This window comes from Myiozetetes cayanensis, unplaced genomic scaffold, assembly GCF_022539395.1.
Source record: "Myiozetetes cayanensis isolate MyiCay16 unplaced genomic scaffold, myiCay2020 scf16, whole genome shotgun sequence".
In the NCBI taxonomy this organism is placed as follows: domain Eukaryota; kingdom Metazoa; phylum Chordata; class Aves; order Passeriformes; family Tyrannidae; genus Myiozetetes; species Myiozetetes cayanensis.
In genome coordinates, this window is record NW_026087270.1 from 668,599 (window position 1) to 693,200 (window position 24,602).

At 44.9% G+C, this 24,602-nt stretch overlaps 1 protein-coding gene and 1 long non-coding RNA gene across 3 annotated transcripts in view; one reads left to right on the top strand and one right to left on the bottom strand.

The window, feature by feature from the left end:
* Positions 1–7,342, top strand: part of LOC126637798 (uncharacterized) — a 185,103-nt gene extending 177,761 nt beyond the window's left edge. For both annotated transcript variants that reach the window (XR_007628439.1, XR_007628440.1), the window contains exons 3-4: positions 6,370–6,516; positions 7,008–7,342. This is a non-coding gene — a long non-coding RNA (uncharacterized LOC126637798). The remainder of the gene's footprint in view (positions 1–6,369; positions 6,517–7,007) is intronic.
* Positions 1–17,812, bottom strand: part of CHST8 (carbohydrate sulfotransferase 8) — a 169,539-nt gene extending 151,727 nt beyond the window's left edge. The window contains exon 1 of the mRNA XM_050311273.1: positions 17,742–17,812. The gene's annotated coding sequence lies outside the window, so the exon portion shown is untranslated. The remainder of the gene's footprint in view (positions 1–17,741) is intronic.
* Between the last annotated feature and the right edge of the window lie 6,790 nt (positions 17,813–24,602).

Sequence of the window (24,602 nt, forward strand, 5' to 3'; positions counted from 1 at the left end):
AAAGAAAACATTTCCACCTTTGCCATTCTTCAGTTTCTTGACCAGATGAAGTATGGTAAACATGCTCTGAAACTGCTCAGCAGACCAAATCCCTGTCATGTTTCTATTCAGGTTGTATCTCTATTCTTCATCAGGAGATGACATTTCAGTCAGAACAAAATTTTAGCTTCTGTCATTTAAGAAAGAACTTTTTTAATGAGTCTTTCTGTGCTGTGTGAGCATGCCCCAAAACCTGGCTGGTTGCCCTGGCTCCAGAAACAGGCAGAACCTGTTTGTGTTCCCAGCTCTCTTTTCCAGATACCCCCCTCCCATTTCCATGTGTCTGTGTCTTCAGAAAAATCCTTTTTTCCCCCATTTTTTTTCCCAGCTCAGGTATGTTTACACTAGCCAATCTGCTCCTACAAATGAAAATAGGGGTTCAAGAAGATTAATGTTCCTTCCCAGTCTATTGTTAAGGTCATTGGAACATTGAACACCCCACTTCCTAGCCTTTGGTCTTTATTTTATTCTTAAATGGCTCTGCTGTAGCAAGTTAGCTTTCCTTAACACTTCCAGTTGGCCAAAGGCTGAGGTGTAGCCAGTGTTTTACATCTGCCCAGGGATGCACCTAAGCAGAGTATCTGTTTTGGGGGCCAGTATATTCATGACAGAAGGTCATAAGCATAGATTTGCTTTGGTTTGGATGCTTTATTTTGATTCCCAGGGCTGATCACATTTGTTTATTTTTATTACACTGAGCTTCCAGTCCCCGAGAATGGGATCTGTGGTGCTAAAGACACTTTTATTATATATGAGACTTCAAGTGATAGTCTTTGCCCTGAGGAGCTCACAATAAAAATAAGCAGGCAGATAGAGAGATAAAAGACATGATTCAGCATCAGATGTAATTTGCTGTATGAAGCTGATCCAATTGTATTTGAAGGATTTATTTTACAGATGAAGAAACTTAGGCACAATGAAATGAAATGACTTGCAGAAAATATCACAGAAGTCCATGGAAAAATAGGAACTAAACTGTGACTGCCCCACAGCTCCCAGGGCAGCCCTTCTCTCTGAAGCAGGGGAAACTCTTTATGCCTTACGTAAACACAGCTACACAGGTTGTACATCACAATTTGTAGGAATTATACAGCCCTACACAGCTCTGCCATGCAGCAGGGTTTTTTTTAATCCCTCTGCTCTGCCTAAGCCTGGCACCATCTCTTCTTTGTGAGTAGTTCTTACTCAGAGATACTCTTTTGACTACCACAAATGGTGCTTCGAGGAGATGTTTACTGCATAAAGACAGTAAAATACACCTAAATTCCCTATTCTGGTCAGTACATTTATGTGAAAAGTATTGTGGTGATAGATCAAAATGCAGTGATTGTTATTCCCCTTCCCATGGTGATTTATAATTGTGGATTTACATCTGGCTAAAAGAGTGTTCAGGCTGTCTAGCCTGCATGGTAATAACAACAGGCTCTCCTCGATTTCCTTTTAGTATGGCAAAGGAGACTGAGAGCCCCTTCACTTTAAACAATTCCATGAACACATAAAATGAGAGTGAAAAACCTTCTGCCAAATATGAAAAAAAATAAAGCATGATCAGTGAGATCCTAAATCATAATGACAATGTTATCCAGTGTCAGCTACAGACACTTACTATCTACAATGGAATTTTAAGGGAAGCATTCCTCTATCTGGTAAACAAAACAAAACAAAAAAACACCTCCAAAAAACAGGAAAAAGAGGAAAGAGGCAGGGAAACAGTATTCAAGAGTTTCTTGACAGAATTGAGGGGCTAACAGCAGAATAAAACTATTCACCCTATGGTACTATGGAGTTTTACTTCAGAGAAAAAAATAGGATGCTTTAGGATCAAGGCATCCTGTTCCCTTTAACAACATTTCTCAGTCTAAGGACTATAAGCATACACGAGTCACCTTCATATTTATATAATATAATTATCTTTGGTTCCTTTTGTTGAACTCACTCAAAAAGGGTTTGTTCTTCAGTTGCCTGGAAGAAGGAGTGTACAAGGCTGAGGGCAGGTACCTTGCTGTTGGTATGAGCTGAACTGTGACATTTTCCTTCAAAAAGTAAAACAACAGGCTAACCTGTGAGACCTTTACTGTATCATGAATAGGATCTTAGACTGTTTCACAGAGGAGTTTGCTGCTGGCACCAGGAGTGCAGATTTCCCCCTGCCCCAAGGTTGGTAATGGACGGGCTATGAATGTGCTTCAGGCTTCCAGGGAAGGGAAATGCTGTAACCATAACATGGATGGATCCATGCATCTCCCCAGAACTCTCCTCCCTACTTTTAAAGATCTATTTCTAGGTCTTTATTAGAACACAAGTCCTAAGGATTCCTTCTAGAGTCAAATATGTCACAGAAAGGCTGAAAATGAGGAAAGAAAGCCAAAATTTGCCTCAAGTTCCTACAGCTCTTCAACACCTGAGCCATCCACACCGAGAATCTTTGCCATCTGTGGCACCCTTCAGGGGGAATATGCTGTGCTCTCCAGTCACCTCTGCACAGCAGGGAACTACCACTGTTCTACTGGGCACGTCCTGCCCCTTATGAGGCAGCGAGGAAATAACCCAAATGGGGCTTTTTGGAAGTATCCATCACTACAGTCCAAGCCATAAATTCTTCTCTTTGTCCAGTGGTTTATTCCATAATAGAAACAGGGATAGGAGTGACAGAGAAAATCACTTGGATCATCTAGTTAATCCTTTGCAGGGAGAAAGATGGTTCCTTGCATTCGTTGTCTTTGCAGACAATACCTCACCCAAAATTACCACCTGACCTGCAGTCTGACAGAGAAATGGAATATTACTAAGACAAACCCTGCTCGGGTGCCTGGTTTATTGTTTGTGTAGCAGCAGAGAATGAGATCAGGGTACAGCTTACAAGATGAAAAGGGGGGAAGAACTGTAAACCTTTCTCCTTCCCAGGGATGTCAGCTCAGGGGAGATGCTGAGGGAAGGAGAAAACAGAGCATTATCTATCTGCAAGCAGTACTGTTCTAAAAGGGTGCTAATCTGAGAGAATTGCTGGAAATCACTGAAAAGGGAATAAATGTAGCAATGGTATCTAGGGGGTCCTAAAGGACTCTGCTTCCCTAATCCAGGGGATTGTCTGGGAAAGGACTGGCAGTCCTTCCCCATCTCTTTTACCTATAGTACTCAGGAAAAAAATCATACTAGTGCTGATGTCTTTTCTTCCTGAAGTTGTAAAGAGGATGATGCCCCTCCAGGCTCTGTACAACAGCTGGAAGCCACAGTTGCTCCTTCAGCACCAGACCCACTGAGACAGGATTTTGTAATGTCAGTGGTTTTTCAGGGCTTCACATGTGCACATGTACCACAAGTTACAATTTCATTTCCAGCAGGTGTTTGCTTTCACAACATTTAAGGTGACTCTAGGACAAGACCTAGAGCAGTGAGAGGGAAAAGCGAGGCTTTGCAATGCTTTGACTGATCCAAGGTCCAGGCTGTGGGAGGCTCACCCTGTCTCTGCCACTGGGAAATGCTGTAAAATGTTCCCCTGTCCTCCTTGGTGTCCTTGAAAGGAGACTTTAACAGCCAGGCAGCCTTCTGTTCTCCACAAATCCCTTGGGGCATGGATGGCAGCTCCCCTTTCAGCTCATCTGGCTCCTTCTCACTCTTGTATTTGAGTCTCAGCTCTTGGTCTCGAATTTACACCTTCCTCTTGCACTCTTTCCCTCCTTTACCTCATATCTGCTGCCTCACTGGGGCCCCTGAACAGCCCAGACCTCTCTTTCCTTGCCTTTAGCAGTTGCACGTTGTGCTGCCTTTGCCTGATTTTATTTAGTGTATTTTGCAGTCAGGGTGGGGCTGGGGGCTGATACACTGGGACCAATGTCCAGAGGCAGGTCAGGAAAAACAGAACCAGTTAACGGCTCAGTGTCTGACCAGACCACGCCCTCTCAGTCTCCCCCTGCCTTCTTTCACCCCTTTGCCCTCCTGCTCCATGAGCAAAGAGCACAGGCTGTTCCCTGGGTTCTGGACCAGCCCTCGTGCTGAGGGTCCAGCTAAGCCATCCCTGCCATCGGCTGAAGGATGGCAAAGACCTTTGTGTTCCTCTTGTATGAACAACTGAGCTGGGATGGCCAATCTTTTAAACAATAAATTAAGAAAAAGGTGGTATTTTGGCCCAAAGGGGGAGGAGCTGGAATGAGAAGCTCTTGTTCCTGGGGGCTGACAGGAAGCACTGCTTTAGTTTATTTTGCTTATGATTCACCATAGGATTTCACCTTACCTTTCTGAATGTTGTCAGCATTCAGGGACAGAAGACGTGGTATTTTGGTACACTGTTGTATTTAGAACAGCCACAAAAAATTAGAATCCAAATCACATCCAGCCTATCATGTGAGTATATGGTAAACTTGCATAGCTGGAGATCCTTTGTGCCGTGCTCAGCCCTTGACAGAGCTCTCACAAGCAATGTGAGTGATGAGCTCCTATTTAGGAACTGACAAATTTGTGTGGATCAATGATTATTAAAAAGAAAATGTCATTAAAGAGGACAGTTCAGTGCAGCATCATCCAGAACCTGTCAGCATCTCTGCTAGGAAAATTAAAATAAAGTCGTCTTACAATGCATATTTCAAACATTTTGAATTTAATAATGAACTAAAAGACAGAAGCAACAGCCCCTTTCCCGAATGCATTTTGGTGTCCACTAAAAACTTTGATTGTCTGAAAGGCAGGGTATTATAATTCCTTGTAATTCTTGCTGAGGCTTGCTGGGATCTTTCTTTTATTGTTTTATGAATTATCTGTTGGTTTGTTTTGTATTTCTATGAAAAAAACCAAATCTTTGTTTTGGAAAATATTTTTAATTTTTAAGATTTCTGTTTCAGTGATAAAAACTAAACACTTGAGTTGTCTTCTGGACAGACCTGAAGCAGTTCTTCCCCCCACTAATTCTGGCTAACCACTGAGAAGAAAAATTATTCAGAGTTCAATTCTTCTGGCAGCAACAAGCCCTGCAGAAGGTACTTGTTCACTTGTATTGTCCTGTGCAGCCTGTCATGGCTCTGCTGAAACAGAGCAAGGTGCCAGTGAAACCGGCAGTATGGAAGGATAAATATTTATAGAGTTTGAAGACAGGAGATATTTCAGAAAGTTTGTCCTGTCCTTTATGTCAGCAGTCCTCATGAGTGTTGCTATTATTAGTTACTGGAGGTTTGTTTGTTTGTTTGTTTTCAATAAGCCAATGTAGAACTAAGAATTAGTTATTTAAAAAAAAATATTATTATTACAGGTATTCTTTTCCTCCTGTTTTTTCAGAACTGAGACCTTGATTGCAAAGCCATTACAGTTGTTTCAAGCCATAAACACTTAAACAAACCAAAGGACTGTACAGAGTGATGGGGAAGCAGAAGGAGGAAGCTGGAGAAGTGCTGTTGGTTTGATAGATGGTTCTGTTTTAGGAGGGACACCACCAGTGTCAGGTTGTACACAGGCATCAGACGTGCAGAAACCTAACCCTGAGCACGTCCACCGAGCCACACGTGCTGCAGTCTAGGAGGTTGTTTCCATCTTCCAGTACTTTGACACTGTCAGAAATCTTAACATGGCCTAATTTTACAAACCTAGGTTCAAACTTCTCCCTTCCTCTCAACCTCCCTGTTGCTCTGGGGGAGCTGTGGTTGTTTCACCATCCAGCGATCTCGCTCCCAGGCACAGGCTCCTTTTCCATGACAGGATGCAACCTTTTCCTGAGGCTTTTTGCTTTTCACATTTGTCATCTGCGGATTTGTTACAAACTTTAGAAAAAGCAGCAAGGTAAAGGGGTCAGTGCTGTGTGGTGGAGGCCTTCAGAGCCCCGGGGTGTGCTGGGGACAGGGTGGGCTGGGACCAATGCCAGATGGAGAAGCTGCATGGCTGGGGACAGGCAGCTGACTGTACCTTCCAAAATGACAAAGAGGTCCTTGCACATGGCATAGGGATAATCCTGAGGACAGCCCTGCCTCCTGTGTGAGCAGGTACCTGTGAAGAAGCTGCACTGAACTCACACAAGGCTTTTGCAACAAACAAGAATTGATTTTAGGGGTCTTTACCAAACAAAAATTTACCTTAGAAGCCTTTACCAAAAATTGACTAAGGAGTCTTGGCAGCTGCCTTCCTTAGTTTTACTGCCTTCTGTTGATACCTGGGCAGCAAAATGGAGAGTTATTTGGTATATTTTCATTTGAAAAATTAAATTTGGAGAGGAGACAGATAATTTCATAACATAAACCAATATAAACAGAAATAGCCCCTCCGGGTAAGAAAATGCAGCTAACTGGGGGAAGTGCATGTAAATCAATATAAATAATGGCCATCTAAAACCATGATACTGTTTATTTCTAGCAACCAACCTTCAAAAGAAGATGAAAACAAAGGAGGGCAAAGGATACGTGGATTAGAGAACGTGATATGTGGAGAGTCTGAGAAAGACAAATTCAGTGAAAGAGACGGCACGGGGTGAACATGACCACAGTCTAAAACACCTTCAAGGTAACAGCAGAAATGAAGGGAGGAAATTATTCACACTCTCAGAAAATTGTAGGCCAGGGAGCAATGGCCTGAAGCTAAGAAAGAAAAAGTTTAGGTGAGTTATTAGCAGGAAAAAGAAGTCCCGAGGAAAGAAAGTGACAGGGCAGCAGAAGGGCCAAACAGGGAAGGTGCCCAGTGCGGCACAACTGCCAGGCTCACGCAGCCAGTGAGATGGCACATTGCTGGAAAAAGGAGGGAGGCTTCAACCAGACACACAACACCCAGCTCAGATGGAAAGAGACCTCCTTGGTCTCCCAGGTTGTGCTGCAGGTGATGTCACACAGTGCTACACAGAGCTACAAGGCAGAGCTGCTGCTTTGAACCGGCCCAGTTGCTGCTTCTGTCACTACCTTACAGGTTTCCTTTATCCATCATGCACCCTCCCCATCCAAATGTGGATGAATTCCATGTAGTCCCCTCTTACTGAGTTCAGCTTTCTGTCCCTCTGACAGGGGTGTCAGGAGAACTGCAGGAAGAAGGAGCAGTTGTTACTAAGGCAAGGCCAGCCAAGAAGGCTGCTGACAAGATGGATTATAGAAGGAAGTCTCAAAGTCACTTAAGGATGAGGAGCTGGAGGTTTGCATGAATAATGCCAATAATCCTACAAAAAACTCTGCAACACTGAAAGGTTGGAAGAAACTGCTGCCTCTGCTCAGGGCACCACAAAAGCCAATGCTGGTTGGTCTTCATTGAAAGAATGAGGAGATTCCCAGTGCTGAGCAGGACTCTGCAAAGAGAAAGCTTTCCCTGGAGAAATAATGAGCTCTGGTGGTGGGTCCTCTCTGCATAAGCTCTCCCCACTCCTTCTTTGCCCTAGAAATGCATGGGAATGAGGTCAGCCAGGTTGGAGACAGGCTGATGTTAATTCTCTGACGTGTGAGAGAAAGGTGTTTCTAACACATACCTCATGCTTCATAAGGTGTGCTAATAATAAACAACAGCGAGTTCATAGTCCAGAAGACACCCTGGAGATGGGATTTGGTAGCTCAGAGGAGCGTGGGAGGAAGCAGGAAGGCTGTTGCTACCCACGGGCACGAGGCTCCCTCAGTGAAATGATACACCATTATCACAGAGCTCACTGCTGGCTGGCATCTAGTCAAGCTCCTGGGGACACAGCAACCAGCACCCAGGGTGGTTTACAGCACAATTACACAGCGACTGCCAGAATAAATACTCGGTGTAAAGCACAGAAGCCTCTTGTAGAGAAACCTGCCGTAAATACTGCCTGTTGCCCTTTCCCTTCAGGGGATCTGCACACACAGCACCACTGCTGTCCAAGGGCCTTTCCACAAAGCACTGCCCACAGCTTTAGTTGCTGAATTGTAGCTGTGCTACAGGTGAAGCAACAAAGCCTAAATGAATGTATGCTGAAGCTCTCCAGTTGAAGGTCACCATTTTTAGATGGATCCAGAGAGCTGATGAATGTTTTGCCAGTGGTGTCTCGGTGATGAGCATCCAGCAGAAGGGTTTGTTGGTTTATTGTTTACAAAGAACTACTTAATGATTCTCTGATGTCTTCACAACAGTAATAGAAGCAGCATTTCAAAAGAGATCTATGTAAGGTCAGGGATACAACTGGGTTACAGAGCACCTTCATTTGTGGTAAATGCCAATCACTAAAAATGTCAGACGTAATACTTGGAAGATCAAAAACAACAAAAAGGTTTTTTTCTTTGGTTTTAAAGCTAAATGTGTATCACTTGTTTTGCTGAAAATCCATGGCAATTACTGGTGAAATAACAAATCAAAAGGACTTTTGAAGTCATGATTTTAAAAACTTAAAAATAGAAAAAAAAATCATTATTTTGAAAGGCACCCATTTTTATTTTTAAATTATTCCCCATCCTAAGGAATCCAGACAGGTAAATACAAACATGTATTTCCAGAAGATATGTTCTTTAAAAATCTGGGAAAAAAAAGAAAAGGAACAAAAGAGCTGCACCTTCCTCTAAGTCACTTTTCTTTACTAACTTTGTTAAAACAATTGCAATTACGTACATGAGCTCAAAGCCTGGTATGTCTGAACAGCTCTTTAACTGAAGGGAACTGCAGTCATTCTGAAGACCTATCTCTGTTACAATCTATAATGAATGTATTCTTCAAGGGGCAATAATTTCTCTCAATTACACAATTTTTCTGTTAAAAGTGGCCTGTGTTACAGTCTGGGTTGTCAGCTCCTCTGGCCATGGACACACACATTTCTCAGTAAAGCATCTTAGGCACCCCCAGTACGCTATCAATAAGATCAGTAATAATGTTAAAACTTTTTTATTTAATCACATGTTGACATAAACTTTGAAGTTACTTTTCCCATATAAACACACAGGGCACAACAGCAGTTTGGAGCTCTCCAATTAGAGCTGTTTTGTGGCTGTCTCTACAGAAAGCGCCTTTGGCCAATACAATTTAAACCTTTTCTGTGAATGAATTTCATGCTTTGAAGCCAGCTAATAATTTCTGTCATTTAAGAACAATGCTCCTACCAGCAAAAGAGAGAAAACGAGCACTCCCTGGGCTGCTGCTCCCACCTGCCCGTGTGCCAGGGCACTGCCCTCCGTTCCCCGGGAGCTGCCCGGTTGCTGCCACGTGCTGCCTGGGAAGGGGGTGAGGGCTCTGGGAAAGGGGGGAGGACTCTGGGACAGTGTTTTAGCAAAGAGTGGAGGCAGCTGGGGGGAACTTCAGCGTTTGGTCCCAAGGTCACAGCCAGAATTGGGAAGGAGAACTCTAAATTACAAAGCGCTGGACTGCAGCCAAGCCCATGGGAAGCTGCATTTAGCATATCATTCTCTAAGCAGCAGGATGAAACCTTAACTCCCTTTCAGACAGAATTTGAATGGAATTTGTTATAAGAACACTCTGATTGAAATATCACCAACTGACTTTCCATGACAACTCGGAAATGGGTTGCAATCGCGGGGGGATCCTCTTGCAACCAGCCCACAATGATGATGAGGGTGATAGAGCCCTATCAAATATTTATGAAAACCAGATGAATTTCTGTGCCAGCGACACGCTGCTATTATAACAGAGACCTCAGATAAACTCCTGACATTAACCTGAGCTGAGGTTTCTCCCAGTGTAAACCGAAGATAGAACAACAACCTGATTTCAGTATTTTGAAGTAGAAGTGCTGCAACAGAGGTTAATAGCAATGTAGTTAGAAGAACATGGTGCAGCTAAGTGTCATGATTTATTATTTGTAGATACTGTGTACAGACTGCCATCAGTACTGCAGACCTCCTGTGCAAGCTAAAGAATAGAAGAGCTTTATGTGTTAGGTGCATGTAAAATATCTAATGCTGTGGGGGTACACAGAGTCCTCCAGAAGTGACAGCATACACAAAACATGGGCAGTGCTATTCCAGAGCATTAAATAATTACAGTTTTTACCAGGAAAGGATGAATTAATAATTTCAAGGATGCAAAAGTCAATTTAGATTTTACATGTTGAAAAAATTAAAAAAAAAAAAAAAGGAAATTATCTGTGTCATTTTTCTGTATCATAAAACCTCTGCATCTTGCTCTCACACCATAAGTTCTGAGAAGGGTATTTAAAGATGTGGGATAATATTATTGCCAGTCTCAGTGGGAAGAGGGGCAGCTTGAAAGCAAATCCCCTCCCCCTAGTTTGCAAAGGAAGAATACTGGCATTAATTGCCAAAACAGCTGCCATCCTTCATCTTGGCACTAAGGCAGGTGATGGAAAGCAGTGAAGAGACGCTGGAGAGTTTGGGGAGGACTGTGCAAAGGCAGACAGGTCAGTAATTTATTGGACAGCAGCTCCCTTGCATGGCTCACACAGCCGTAAGGAGCACGTAGATGTGAACCATTCTGCTCGTAATTATGAGCGATTTGTTAAAACATCGTCACAGGGCTTTGTGACCAGGAAAGGTACTACAAGGAAACACAAACAATGGGATCTGAATAGCTGGTGAGAAGGAAAGACAGAAAAGTCATAAATTAGCTTCTGTAGTTAGAGAGGGAAGTTTTTGGATGTGAGTGTGATACTTCTGGAGAAAGCTGGAAAAATCCATGTAATTATTTGTAAAACATCACAGAGATGGTAGGAAGGAACTCTCCCTAGAACTGGTGGATGTGTAAATCTGTGCTGGATGGACTAAGTTTTGGACTGGGAGATGGAAGCAGGAAACAATAGCTGGTCATTACACCAACTCTGCCTTGCACCCCAGTGCTGTGATGACCCCCGTATGAACAGGTCTGGATCACTGCAGATTAGGACAGGATTATCCCTTCTGTAACCAGGCATATACATTTCTCCCACAAGAAAGGGGCTGCCTTCTGTCTGTACTCCCTTTTCTGAGCCTTTGGCATCTGCTAAAATGAAGAAAATAGTTGCTCTTCTGAGCTGCAACACAAAGAAGAGATTCATGGCATCATCCCCTCCATGTTCCTGGAGCCTGATATGTTTTACTGACCAGGATGCTACTGGTACAATTTCTTTCTTTATTTCCTAGATCTTTTCACAAATGGATTTTGTGATTCCTGAAAAATGAGAAGTCCAAAGGTTCACAAGATGACAATCTGTGTGCTTTTCTTCCCAAATGAAAGAGCAACTTAGCTTTTATCCCTTTTATCCCTTAGTCTAAGTTCTGATGCACCCTTTAGATTTCTGAATTTATTTTACTAATTCAGCTCATTCTGATTTATATGCTTAAAGCAGATCAAGCAGCTCATGCAAAAAAATCCTGTTAAAGTATATTAAATAATTATTTATGTAACATCTTCCATTAAAGAACTTAAAAGCAACAGAAAAATTAATTGATCTTCTTTGAGCTGAGTCGTTTCCCCATCTCAGGACATAAAAATGAAGGCATATTAAATAATATATTCCAACGTAGGTGCCTAAAGTCAGTCATCTAAATATACATGTCACCAGCTAACTACTGCTGTGATTCTTCCAACTCAGAAAGGGATTGGGTTTGCATTTGAGGACCACACTGAAGAGAAGGAGAAACCAACCTTTCTCAAACTATTTCTGTGCAGGTATTAAAGGAACCCAAATTTAAAGACCGGGGTCTCCTTCAGCTCTGGCTCAAATTAGCAACTGTTGAAAAATAAAGCAGCTTCTATTTAGCTCCTACCTTCAAGTGGATGTCAGATGGCAGGCACTCAAGTTCAAAAAGCACTCAGAAAGTTTATGTAACTGCTCCCGCCACCTTTCCCAAGGTGAGTAATTACTGCTCTCCCAAGAAGTGCCATTTACTTAACATTTCCTGGCTTTCCCGAGGTTGGTTGAATGGGGGTTGGCAGATCATGCCCTAGGAGGTTTTGTGGTGGCTGTGCTGCTCCTTGGCAGCACTGCAGGCAGCATCAGTCCCCCCCTCACCCTGCCTTCTGTCCTGAGCCGCGGCACAGCCGGCAGCCTCTCCCAGGGCACCGACTCGCACTTCCAGGAGAGGGAGGCTTCTCTCCGACGAAGAGTGAAAGGCCATTTATGGATGCTCTGATACACATTTCAAATTAAGTGTTTTAAGGGAAGTGAAACAATTGCCAGGTTTGCATGTTTAATGGACCTTGAGCCATAAACAGTCCCCAAAAATGCCTGGTTAATATTGGTTTGACAGCAAAGTGCTGAGCTCCGATACATCACATTAGCATTGATTTGCAAAATGTTACTGAAAGGTTTCTTAAAATCTGCCAGGTTCTGAAATCAATTTAGAAGAGGGTCTCTCCCTCACCCTGCCTTTTTAAAAGCCCTTTCTAGTCCCTTACCACGAGTCCAAGGGCATTCCTTCAGAAACGCCTTAGAAATGTAAATTCTTTTCAAACTTTGTTTTCCCATCCTCACTCAGGAGTGATCGATTCCTATCAGAGCCTTTCCTCAGCGTACAGTCTAAACTGCTCCCGAGCTGGGTGGGGAGGGACGAGCCGCGGCCGCGGGGTGCGCAGCTGGACTCTCTCGGACGGCGTGTTTGGTACTCCGGGATGCAGGTGCTCCGCCGCCTCCAGCGGATGGCTAACAACTTCCAGGTGGGATTTGAAGGAACTAGCACTGCCCCATCACATGCCTCTACGGCTTCAGTCCTGGCAACTCCATCAGCCTCCCCTCTCCCTGCATGATGTTAATACAGCTGCGCTCAGCGGCCCCGGCGATGCTGGAACACCCTCAGCAAGCAGGGAGAGCTGCCAGGCTCTGCTCTCCGAAGGGTTCACGACTCCACTGCAGCCCCGGCTCCGCCTGCCAGCGCCGGGCTTTGTTAACCTTCCTGGCAGCCTGCTCTGCTCTGGGGCTCCCGGGACGCTGCCGGAGCCTGGCCACAGCCTGCCACGAAGGGGAAGAGTTTGAAGAAGGCTTATGCTGCCAGAGGAGGAATTCTCCAGGGTGGCCTTGCCCTGGTTGGTATTAGCTCACTTTGCTTCCATTTTGCTCTATGGATTTTCAAGAGCAATGACAGAAGAGAGTGCATTGAATCAAGAGAATTGAGGTAGAACGGTGACACTTTTCTCCAGAATTTTTGTCTTCACCTAAGCAGGGTTACAAATGGTAGGATAAGGTTCCAAAGTGCTGCAACAGCTACTGAAAAGTTTTGCCAGCAAAAGTCGTTTAACACCACCTGTGAGAGAGACTTGGGACATTGGTTTTGATCCCCTGAAAGAATGGGAATGAATGGACCATGTCATGGTTGTTTACTATTAGGGATGCATGCTGTGGTGTGGTTACCATGAGGTGGCACATGCCAACACCTAATGGTTCCAAAAATGGCACTGCCAGACCTGCAAGGTCATCTCCAGCATGGCAGGATCTGCTGCAACAGTGTCCTCCCCGTGTTCCAACCCTTCTCAGCCGTCCTCCCTCTCTGCTTTTCCCATGCTGTGAAGATGGGGCCCTGTTGTCCTCTGATTTGCTCCTCTCACAGTGTGTGCTCCCCTGCTGAAGCCACAGCTCCAGATCACAGTGGTGGCACTGAGAGCAGAGACTGTGCCTGCAGAACATGTCCCTGCAGAGTGGCTGCTCCAGCTCCCGCTGGGCTGCCATGGTTGTGCTTCACAGAAACACAAAATTCCTGGAAGCCTCTGGGGGACCCCGTTTGTTTGTGGTTGTCCCCACCAGCTCCTACTCAGCATCAGAAACTGGAGGCTGAAGGTGTTGCTCCTGTGCCTCAGCCGAAGCCAGAGAGAAATGTCAGCTGCTGTGTGATGACTAAGTCTCACATGCTTATTGCTCCTATCAGTTAGAGCTCTTAATCACTTTGTGCTGTTTCATCCTATAACATGAATTCACTTCAAGCTGTGAAATTCACCATTTTTGCCATGACTAATTTGTGAAATCTGCCACCTTCCTTTGTGGTTCCGTTGTGCCCCAGTTAGGCATCATCTGTCTGATTAGGGAAATCTGTGATTTGTTTCTTGCGGTTGAGCCAATACAATTTCATTCCCCTCCTTCCTCCTCTTTGCACTCGACTGCGATTTCATTGCCGCTTTTGCCTTTGGATGTGCCGGGGCTGGAGCTCTGTGGAGCCATCTTTGCTGGGGCTTGCACAGCAAGTCCTGGCTTTCCTCCTCTCTAGAACCTGTGCACAGGGCTCAGCCTGACTCAAGCTGAGGCTTTAACCCTGGCTTTGGTTAAAGCTGCTTAGGTCATTATATTATGTTTACCATCTCACTACTTTTCTCCCAGCCTGGTTGCTGCAATATTTTGGAAATCATTTCCCACCTGCCTCGCCAGTGCCTTGTTTCATGTACATTCATCTGTTACTCTTTATACTGAACGTTGCTGGCATTACTAAATGCTATAAATATACCCAGTATATCATAAAAATACACAAGCAGATGACTGGTCTTGCCTACAAGAAATACTATGAATTTTTCATTTTTTCACATGCTCTGGGCAAAATCCAGAGGGTGCTCGAGGAACATCTCATAACTGAATTGAGTCCTAAATTCCTATCTTTTCACTGATTAGTTAATGTCTAAAAATATTTTCCCACCGTCTTAATGTCTTAATTGTTCCTTGAAGACATTGCCAGCTCACCCATCCTTTTTTTACACCCTCTTACAAACCCAGTGAAATATTATTTTAGTATTTCTGTCACTGAAATACAGTGATAAATGGTCCTCTTTTGAGATCAGTGGGAACAGAATAATGGATGTGCAGGAGAGCTTATTGACTTGTTCTTGCCAAAATGGAGTCCTACCATGAAGTTCAGAAAGATCACGAGATGCCCTGGATACTTCTCATGCTCCTCTTTGTTTAATGGTAAAATTTATAGGTTTGGGCTATACAGTTTTACAAGATAAAGACAGAAAAGCAAAGGAAACCTTCCCTCCTAGCTCTACTTATTTTCGCCATAACTTTCCTGTCCATCTCTCTGTTTCTGTATTCCACCTTTTTTTACCAGTTTCACTCAAAGTTAATCACCTCCCTGTCTGAGAAACGGTCATGTAAATAAGATCAGTAGCATGATTTCTCTCAACAGATAAATAAATGGGCAAATCTCTGAGAATCCCTGGCTATAATTAACCTTTTATCAAAATCCCAGAAGGGGAGGTTCAGGAACATCCCAAGAGCTTTTGTTACTTTGTCTAGCTATCAGAAAACCTATGGGCCTGATCATGCTTCTGCCCAAACAGTGGACAAAATCTCTCTGAATGACCCTGAGAGCAGGATTAGGGCTGGTGCTTAGCACCCCATGCCCTCCTCTGTACTTGCTGCTTCCAGCACAGCAATCCTGCAGCCATACCAGCCCGAGCTATTTACTCACCACCACTGTGGACTAATCAGATGGCAATAAAAGCTTTTACTGTGCCATCCTGTTTGTGATCAGCAGAAACATAAAAAGCACGAGAGAAAATTGATTTTTGGCATTAATTGTGAGCAAAGAACATTATACTGAGTACAGAGAGGGTGGGTTTTTTCAGGCAGAAAGATTCTATTTTAGTCTTTTAAAAGTGATTCTGGAAGATGCTGAGCTAAGCCCAATGGATGCACTTTTCAAATACCATAAGGCAAAGAGTAGTTACTGAATCTCCTCAGTCTTATTAGCTTACATAAACATAAAAATTTGAATAATGTTTAAAAAGCTAAATTCTCCAGATAATCAGTAAATGTTCATTACTGAGATGTAGCAAATATGCATGAGATCTCCCTGGTGACATTTTGGTTGCACGACTTAAAAGGTGTAGAAAAGCCTTCTCCACGTGGGGCTGGGCAGAAACTTCTGCAGGCTCCAGAGGTCATTCAGCCACAGCGTGGACCTTCCTGGTCCCCTTCAGGAAGGAGCAGGAGGAAATCAGAATTCACTGTCTTGTGCGACAGCTCTGGTGCTTTATAAATAAATCATCCCACACGATGATTGATGTCTCCATATAAATAATTAAGCCTTGACCTTATGTTATGACACCTGCTAAATTTTTTGGCACTTGAAACCAGTGCTCAGGAGAGATCCTTGACTCTGGATAAATAAAGGTGGGACTGGATTCGAGGGGGAGGGGGAGCCAGGTTTTTGTTTACCCTCATTTTGTTCTGTTTGATTCCATCAGCTAATTGATGATGATTATTAATCTCCGTTGCCATCTACTCTATGGACTTAATTCCTGCCTCTGATTGCTGTTGGAAAGTTTGCTCCATTAGAAGCAGACTTTGATCGGATTTCAGTCGCCAGAGTTTCCCAGAGCTCCCCCAAATCACTGTGTGACCTAGTCCAGGCACTTTACACTTATTTTTTTTTGTGATTTACTTTGTTTGGTGGCAGATCTCCAGTAGCCAGGCTGACACTGTCAGTCTGCTCAACCAGGCTAGGTAGCAGGTGTCAGCAAAAGTTTAATTTGGAAGCTCATGAATTCAAAAGAAGAGCTTAACTGTTATCCCCAACACAGAGAGCTGCTGTGGCCTGAGCCTGGAAGAGAGAAAATCCCAGGGACATGAAAGGAATTGATGAGACACCAGGCATTTGACAAAATGAAATCTTCCCGGGATAAACTGGGGATATCACTTCCCTCAAATGGTGAGCATCATTAATAAACAAAACGGATTTAGCAGCAGCATTTCCAATTTTCACTTCTGAGACTGTTCAGGTTTACCATTCACCTTCTCTCACTGCTATTCAGCCTATTCTCTGAAGAGCTGCAACTTTTAAATCTTGCAATAAAATACAAGCATTTCAGGGTAAGCATCTAACATAAAATAAATAAAATAAAAGAGCATCCTTAGGTTTTTTTAAGCATGTTAATCTGCACGCAACACAAGTCAGCTACAGACAGAAAGCAACATTACAATACAATTACAATAAAGGCTTTCCTAACCCCTCAAAAAGCTTTAAAAAATAACCACACAGCTATGACCGAGTATCACATCATTTCTGGCCACTTCCACAGCCAACACTGGGGAATCCCAGATGTCAGCGAGGTGCCTGGGCTGTCCGGTTGCCCATCTCTAGCACACTGGGGCTAACACACTTGGACAAATTATCCTTTGCCGTGTGTTTGCAGTGGTTTGGACCTGCCCGTTCTGGAGGGCTGGGTGAGGTGTAAAGTGGCTTCGCAAGGTCCGGGCTGCCCGTGTCGCCGAGCAGGGGCGGGGGGATCGGGACGTGCCGAGAAGTGCAAACCCCTGTCCTCTGCACAGAACTCCAGAAATGAAAAAGTGCCCTCCTGTCCCCTCACACCGCTCCGGCTGTCATAGGCTGAACTCCGGCAGCACTGGGATTCCGATCTAGGGAGACGCCGGCATTTACCAACTAGTTTGCTTTGAATCCCGTTATTTTCGCTACACAAACCCACGCCGGACCGGGACCCGCGAGCAGTCACAGCCCGGCGGAGCCGCCGGCTCCATCCTCACCTGGAGTTGTGTCCCGGTGCCCGAGCGGGGCTGGGCCGGCCCCGCCCGGCTGCGGCGGGAGCGGAGCGGGATGGGGCGGAGGGGATGGGGCGGAGGGGATGGGGCGGAGGGGCCGCGCCGCAGCCCCGGGGCAACCCGCACGGCGACGGCCCCGAGCGCGGCCCCCGCCCTCCACCCCCATCACCGGCACTGCGAATTACGGCTCCGCCAGGGCAGCCCTGAGGTGAGGGGTCTGCACCGCCGGGGAAACGGGGGACACGGGACGAGGGTCCCCATCGCAAGTTTGGGCACTTTCCGAAGTGGTGCGGGGAAAAGTTGGGGAGCGGCCGGGGGTGCGGGGGTGAAGCGCATCCCCGGCCCGGGAGGGGAAGGGGGTCTCACCACTGACCTGCCGCGGCCGCGCCGCCTCCCGCGCCCGCTCAGCGCATCCTCAGCGCATCCTCCGCGCCGCTCCCGCCGCCGCCGCCGCCCTGCGCGCCGCAGCCGCGGCTCCGCGCCCGCGATGCTCGGCGGGGAGGAGAGAGTGAAGCGGGACAGCCCGCCCGGAGACGGGAGGCCGCCGCCCCCTCCCCGCCTCCCGCTCCCCGCTCCGCTCGGCCCCCGCCCCGCGCACCTCCCGGATCAGGTGCGGCCTCCGCCGGGAGCGCCCCCGGCCCGGCCGCGCCCCCGCGCATCCTCCCCCGCCGCGGGCGGGGCCGCCGCCCCTCAGGGCACCGCTCTCCTCTGGGGCTCGGCGCGTCCCTCCCGGCTCGGGCGGCGTGCGAAGGGCCGAGCGCGGTGTCTGCCGGCGCGGGGGTGACCGCCCTGCGCGCACCCGGCTCCCGCATCCCGAGCCCCCGCCCGCGCGGCTCCCGCGGAGATACCGCAAACCCCGAGCGGGAAGTTGCGGGGAGGGAGGAAAGGTCCCGGGCAGCGTGCTGGGAGACCCTCTGCGCCCCCGCTGCCGGGTGTCCTCTGGGAGGAGCGGGGCAGGGAGGCTTTTCCGTATCCTCGGTGTGTGGATACGAGCATCCTGCCGGGCGTCTCCTGCGGGCTGCAATTTGACATCGTTATAGAAAATGTATGTGTTTTGAGACTAGTTGGGAAGATCGGTGGTCCACGCTTGCTCCCAAAAGGAGGCGATTGTGAACGCACGCCCCAAGGGCAGACACAGTAGAGTTAAGTGGAAGAGAATTGAAGTGGTGGTGCCCTCAAACAACAAATCGGAGCAGGCTCATTGTAGCCAGGGCGTGGTGGGCACCAAGGTGCCTTGTCTTGAGCCTGGGTATGGACTGTGGACCAACTGCACAGAAGGAGCCTCTTGCACTCTCTGCTGGATATTTCCCACCCTAAAATACTGGGAGGTTTCTCGAGCACGTCTGTGCAGCAGAATAAAGTGTCTAATAAGAGCAAAACCAAAGTATGGCTGTGATCCCCAGGAGTGGCCTCGGTGGCATGCCTGGCTATTGCTACTGTAATGAAGTGGCTACTGGCTGAAATTAAGAAACACCAGAAGTAGGTTAAATAGCGCCCCCAGAGCCTGGGCATCGAGCGGGTGCCCTGCACCCACTCCTCAGCTTCGGGAGTGCGGGTCCCAGGAGCTGCCCTTGCTGCCAGGGAGCCACGGAGCTGAGGCTTGGCAGCCCCGAGGCAGCGGGAGCGGGGTTTGCCAACAAACAGAGCCAGATGTGTTGTGTTGAGTCCCTGCCATCCAGCCTCAGCCAGACACAGTGCGTGCACAGTGTTAAATGTGTGTCAAGATGGAGCCTCTCCATGGCCCTCAGAATAGTTTCAGGTGTGTCTTATAAATAAACTATGACATTTATCCTGTGACTAGATTAACAGAAATACATTATACCTAGTCTGCTCCCCATCAATCAATTGTTCTGACTAAGTAGGTGTTATTTATTAAAGTATTGATTAGGGACCCAATTCCGTAGTCCTCAAGCAAGCCAGTTCTTTGCTGATAGGATGGAATATTTGATTGAGCATTTTGAGGCCAGACTTTATGTAATTCTATTGTCATAGGGGAAAAAAAGGTGCACGTGATGAGGCTTTCCAAGGGAAGATGCATTCATGCCACTTGGAGTTCAAAGGAAGAATAACACGTGAAAACTGCAATCATTGCTTTACCTGAGCACCTTCTGTCCTACTCTCTGTGGCACAGGGAGTATAAGCTGTCACAGCAAAAAGAATAAGTCTAACTGGGGAAAGTGAGTTGCATACTACAAATGTAAAACATTCCTCGATGTCTGTTGCCATGGCAGGTGGCCGGGGAGAGCACTGTCCTCCAAGGGCCAACTCCTGCTCGTGTGGCACTCCTGCTATGGCCGTGGTGGACGCCTCTGTGAGCAGGAGGAGCAGAACGTGGCTCTGTGTTCATTATTCAGGTTGTGTTATGAAAAAACGCTTTAAATGAATGACCTTGAAAACAAAGCTCCAAACAAGAGTCCTGGCACCAGGTCAGTGACAGAGTTCTCTGCCCCGCTGCCTGCAAGGCTCACAATTATGGTTTTCTCCAATTTCAGCTCCATTACTTGCAAAAAATTACTGGAGAATTTGAAAAATAAGGTATCTCAAACCAACAGTTTCGGGGGGTTATTTTTGTCTTTGAGAGGATTGATTTTTATTATTTTCCCTCTTTGTCTCCAATGGAACATAAGGCAACGTGAATCCCTTTTGTTTACTTCTTTGTTTCTGCTCCTGACTGCTTAATAATATAAGCAGATGTGTACAGCTCTGCAGTAGTCTGGGGCTAGTTAATGGCTATTACAAAGTTAGGAGGAAGAGCAACAATCACAAAACCTCGGCTTTGAGAGGGTAGAAGGAGCTAAAAGGACAGAACAGAAAAAAAAAAACCCAAAACATTTATGTAAGAAAAGAATATACTTCATAAATGCATATGCTAGAACAATGAAAGATTTTTATTCAGTTGTTTCTTGTTTCTAGGAAATGAGATTTCTAATTATTTTGATATTAAAACACATTACAGTAAATGCAATATTTATTGAAGGGAATCTTTTTTTTATTAGTTGCACAGACTCAGGGTGCAAAGAAACATTCCAGGATATAATCCAGTATTGTTGTGATCTAGCAGTACTAGTACTGTGCTTATAATCAGGATTTCTGGTTATTATACACTGCAGACTGTCACTTAAGAGTCCTATATAGATTCTAATTTCTTTTAAAATTGGAAGGAATTTTTTACCTTTGCTTAGTCATCAGCAAATGCAACTTATATTTTCAGAATGTTTTCTATGGAAAGCTGGAAAACAGATGGAGGTGAGTGAAATTAATTGTAAAGTTGGTTTTGGTGCTTAGATACATGTTAAATATTTCTGGTGGAAGAGACTGTAAATTATTTGTCTTGGTTATTTGGAGATTGATATTTATAGCAATACTGTCTGAATCCTTTAGAAAATATGATTATTTCCCCCATTCTGAAAATTATTTGGGGGGAAAAAAGTAATTTTAAAAATTATATATTATAGGAAAGTTCATCTTATACTGAGTCTTTATTCATCTCTCAGAAAACAGCACAGAGAAAAATGAAGAGAACATATGGTGTCTTCTATCAGTCAGTCATCATTACTGCTTCTTCACACTATGTCATCACCCCACAAATAGCAAATGAGTGTGAATTTCACCCTGCTGAAAGAGAAAAAACTGGTTAGTGCAGCCAAGGGGAAAAAAAAAATTAATAAATATTACAATAGCGTCAACTGGAAGATTATATAAAATATTAAAGACAATGAGAATGCAGAGGGAAAACCCCCTAAACTGTCAAACAATAGTATCAAACCTGAAAACGTTGAGCTGGAGCAGAATTCATGAATTTCTCTTGATTTGATAACCAAGCTTGAAATATTGATGGGACACAGTCTCTCTTGCCCATTCTTTATGAATGATTCTGTGCTATTTGTGGTACTCAAACAGACAGAACTCAAAAAAGAACTGTGAGGAATATAATGTAATAGTTTGTCTCTGGGGCATCCATAAAATCCTGAATTTCCTTTTAAAGCAGACATCTAGGAAAAATATAATTTTATTTAATTCCCTGACGTTCCTATTACACTTCCAATGTAAAGGTTGTGATTCAAATCCTTATCTGCAAAGCCCCTCTGCCATTCTTAGTCTCTTGCAAAGAAATATATTACAAAGCAACCTTGGAAGCAGCTGCTGCAGGAACTTAATAAGCCCCAACACTGGAAACATCCATCCCAGCTTTGGAAGGGATATTTCAAAAACCACCCTCCTACAGGAGCAGCAAAAGCAGTTGAGGTTTATGGGAAAAAGTGTATATATATATATATATATATATAAAAATACACACACATATGCATATATATATATATAAAATATATATTTATATATAATATATATAATACATAAATTATATATTATATATATATAAAATACACACACATACAAATATATATATATACATGTACATATATATGTGTGTATGTGTGTGTATTTATCTGTAATACTATATATTTCTGGAAATCTAGTAAACTTTCAGGCCAGAAAAAACCAAAGTGTTCGTTTTTATCTTCTACCTCTTCCCCTTCCCCCTGTGTTGTTGCAATTCTGCAGAGACCCAAGGGCAGCTCCAAGTGGGACATCCAGAACAGTGCAACAAAGCAGCAAATTAAAAGCCTTGTTGGAAACTCCAAAAGCAAATCTGGGCCAGGTTGTCTCCCAGATCTCTAATTCCTCATTCCTTTGGGTCCTTCCCTCAAAAAGCAGCTCAGAACAGGATGCTAATGCACCTGGAATTGAGCCCCATGCACAAGCTACAGGGGGAGCAAGCTCATCTGCAAGATCCTCTCATTTTGGTGCCCAGCCAAAATAGGTGCTTGATAAAACCATGGGTCAAGCTATTGCCTATGCAGACGCTTGGGCTAGACTTAAGTTTCTTCTGTGACCAGTCCCAGGATCTGATTGTATCTCTGATGCTGCCTTGGGGTGGCCAGGCCTGACTTGGAGGGACACAGCTTTTCTCTAAAGACCATTTTCTTAAAATTGCTTCCACACAAACAGCCAGTGAGGATGAGCTTGGCAGGCTGGGACATGGGACAGTGGCAGGTAGGGCTGTGGAAGAGGGAAAAGCATAAGGGAGTGTGAGGTATGGAAGGCAATGGTAGGTAGGTAATGCTAGGGATAGAAGAAAGTGGAATAAAAGTTAATTTTTTGAGACTTAACCAAAATTAAAAAAATAGGAAATAATTCCATGCACTCTGCCCCTGGAGCAATGCTTCTCCACAGGTGTATCTGGCAAGGTTTCTATGGAGAGGCAATGTCTTTATCAGACCAAGAAATATCAGTGGGACAAATGGTAGGGTACAAAACCATTCTTTGGGAACAAAATAGAAATCTCTGAAAAAATTATAGAAACCTCAAAAGACAGAATTGGAAGAGATGTATTAGATCATATGGTTTGTCCTTTGGTAGCAGCAGTAACAAACTGTCCCCTGGAGACAGAGAACATCAGTTATTTCATAAAATATAGCCAAAAGGCCCAGAAGGGACAATATGGTTTAGAAAGAGAAGCCTGAGAAGCATTTGATTTAGTCTAAGTGAGAACACCCAGACCTACCAGACTCAGACTCCAAAAATGGCACTCCAAACTTCTCTTTGGAAACGCCATGGATTACCCAGAGTAACTGGGAGCTGGAGCTTTTGTCCTTGTTACACTGGGGAGGCGCTGGAAGGGATTCTTTTCCACAGGATGTACAAAGATGTATGTTGAAATACTCCCCAGAACAATATATGGGGGTGCAGGGATTTGGAGTATTTTACTGCTCCTGTTTTGTCCATCCTGGGAGAATGGTGGTTGAGATGGAGAAATTACTGATGGCCCTTCAAAGGACCGAACCTGAAGGTAAAAATATTGTTTTTTGAGATGTAATTTGTTGCAGGTGATATAATGTGCTGTTCTAAATTTGGGTCTCCACTGGATGTATTCAAATCCCATCCAGTTCTGGCTTTGGGGACTAGGGACTCTTTAGGAGTGGCTTCATTGTCCTGGATGGATTTGCTTTGTCATTTCCAGAGACAGTTAAACTCAGGGACAGAATTTGTGTGCACCTCATGTGCAGCTCCTTATTGACTGTGTTTGGGCAAGAAATGGAACCATGATCCATCAGTGTAGTGATGGACTGTGCTGTGCAGCTGTTGGGGTGACTGAGCCTGTTTTCCCAAGTGGGTGTGTGGAATAAATCATACTGAAAAGATGAATTGGAGAAAAATACGCTCAATGTTGGCTAGCAAAAGTGATCCTAGTGGGATCACTCCATCACTGAAGGAATGTGTCACAGCTCTTTCATAGGTGACATAAACAAGTTCCTTTTTAGGCTGCCGGGAACAGGGGCAGATCTCCTGGCACTTGCACTGATTCTTCTCAATTTGCTGCGCTTTGTGAGTTGGTGGTATGACTCAGCAGAGAGGGAGCACTGTGCAGGCACGTAAACCTGCTCCTGAACATCCGTTCTGAGGACCAACCAAAGCAAAATAACGACAAAGTGTAACCCACAACACTCTTCCCAGGCTCAGGTTAGGCCTGCCTCCTGCTCCCTTATCACAGACCTTCTCTCTCTTCAGCATCTCTTGCCTTCTGCTCCTTTGTCCCAGGGAACCTGCCTCTGTGCTGTCCATCCCAGCCACCTGCTGCAAAAACAAACCTGCCTTTGACCAGACCTTCCTGCCATCTCTTTTTTTTGCTGCCTCCATCTCTTCCCTCTCATTTTACTGTTAACAGTTCTTTTTTTTTTTTTTTTAATATATAATGTGAAGGATTGATTTTGTGTGTGGTTCTTGCAGAGGGGGCTGAGCCTGTGAACGAAGCCAATGTTTCTTTTTCTTCCTTCTACTGTCGTTTTGCATCTGTCATGCTGTTTTTAATAAACAATTAAAATAAGTACAAGTATTGTGGTCAACTGGGATTTTACCTAGTCTGCTTGCTTGAATATCCCTCCAGTGGAATGGGAATGCCACGTTCTGGAGCTGCTGTATGATACACGATTTCATTACATGATATCGCTCCCTGTTTCTCCTGCACTTCCACTGTCTGGAATACTGAGAGGAGCAAAACCAGGGGCAAAGGGGAAGCCATAGATTTAGGCCTGGATTTGCATGACCTCATTGGCTGGGTTTTGTTTGCAAACCCAAGGGTGCTTGAGATTCAGGTCACTTCTCTCAATCCCCCTGCAGTGGTAGGCGTGTGTGAATGCATCAGAGAGGAGAGACAAATGACTCACATTATGATCCA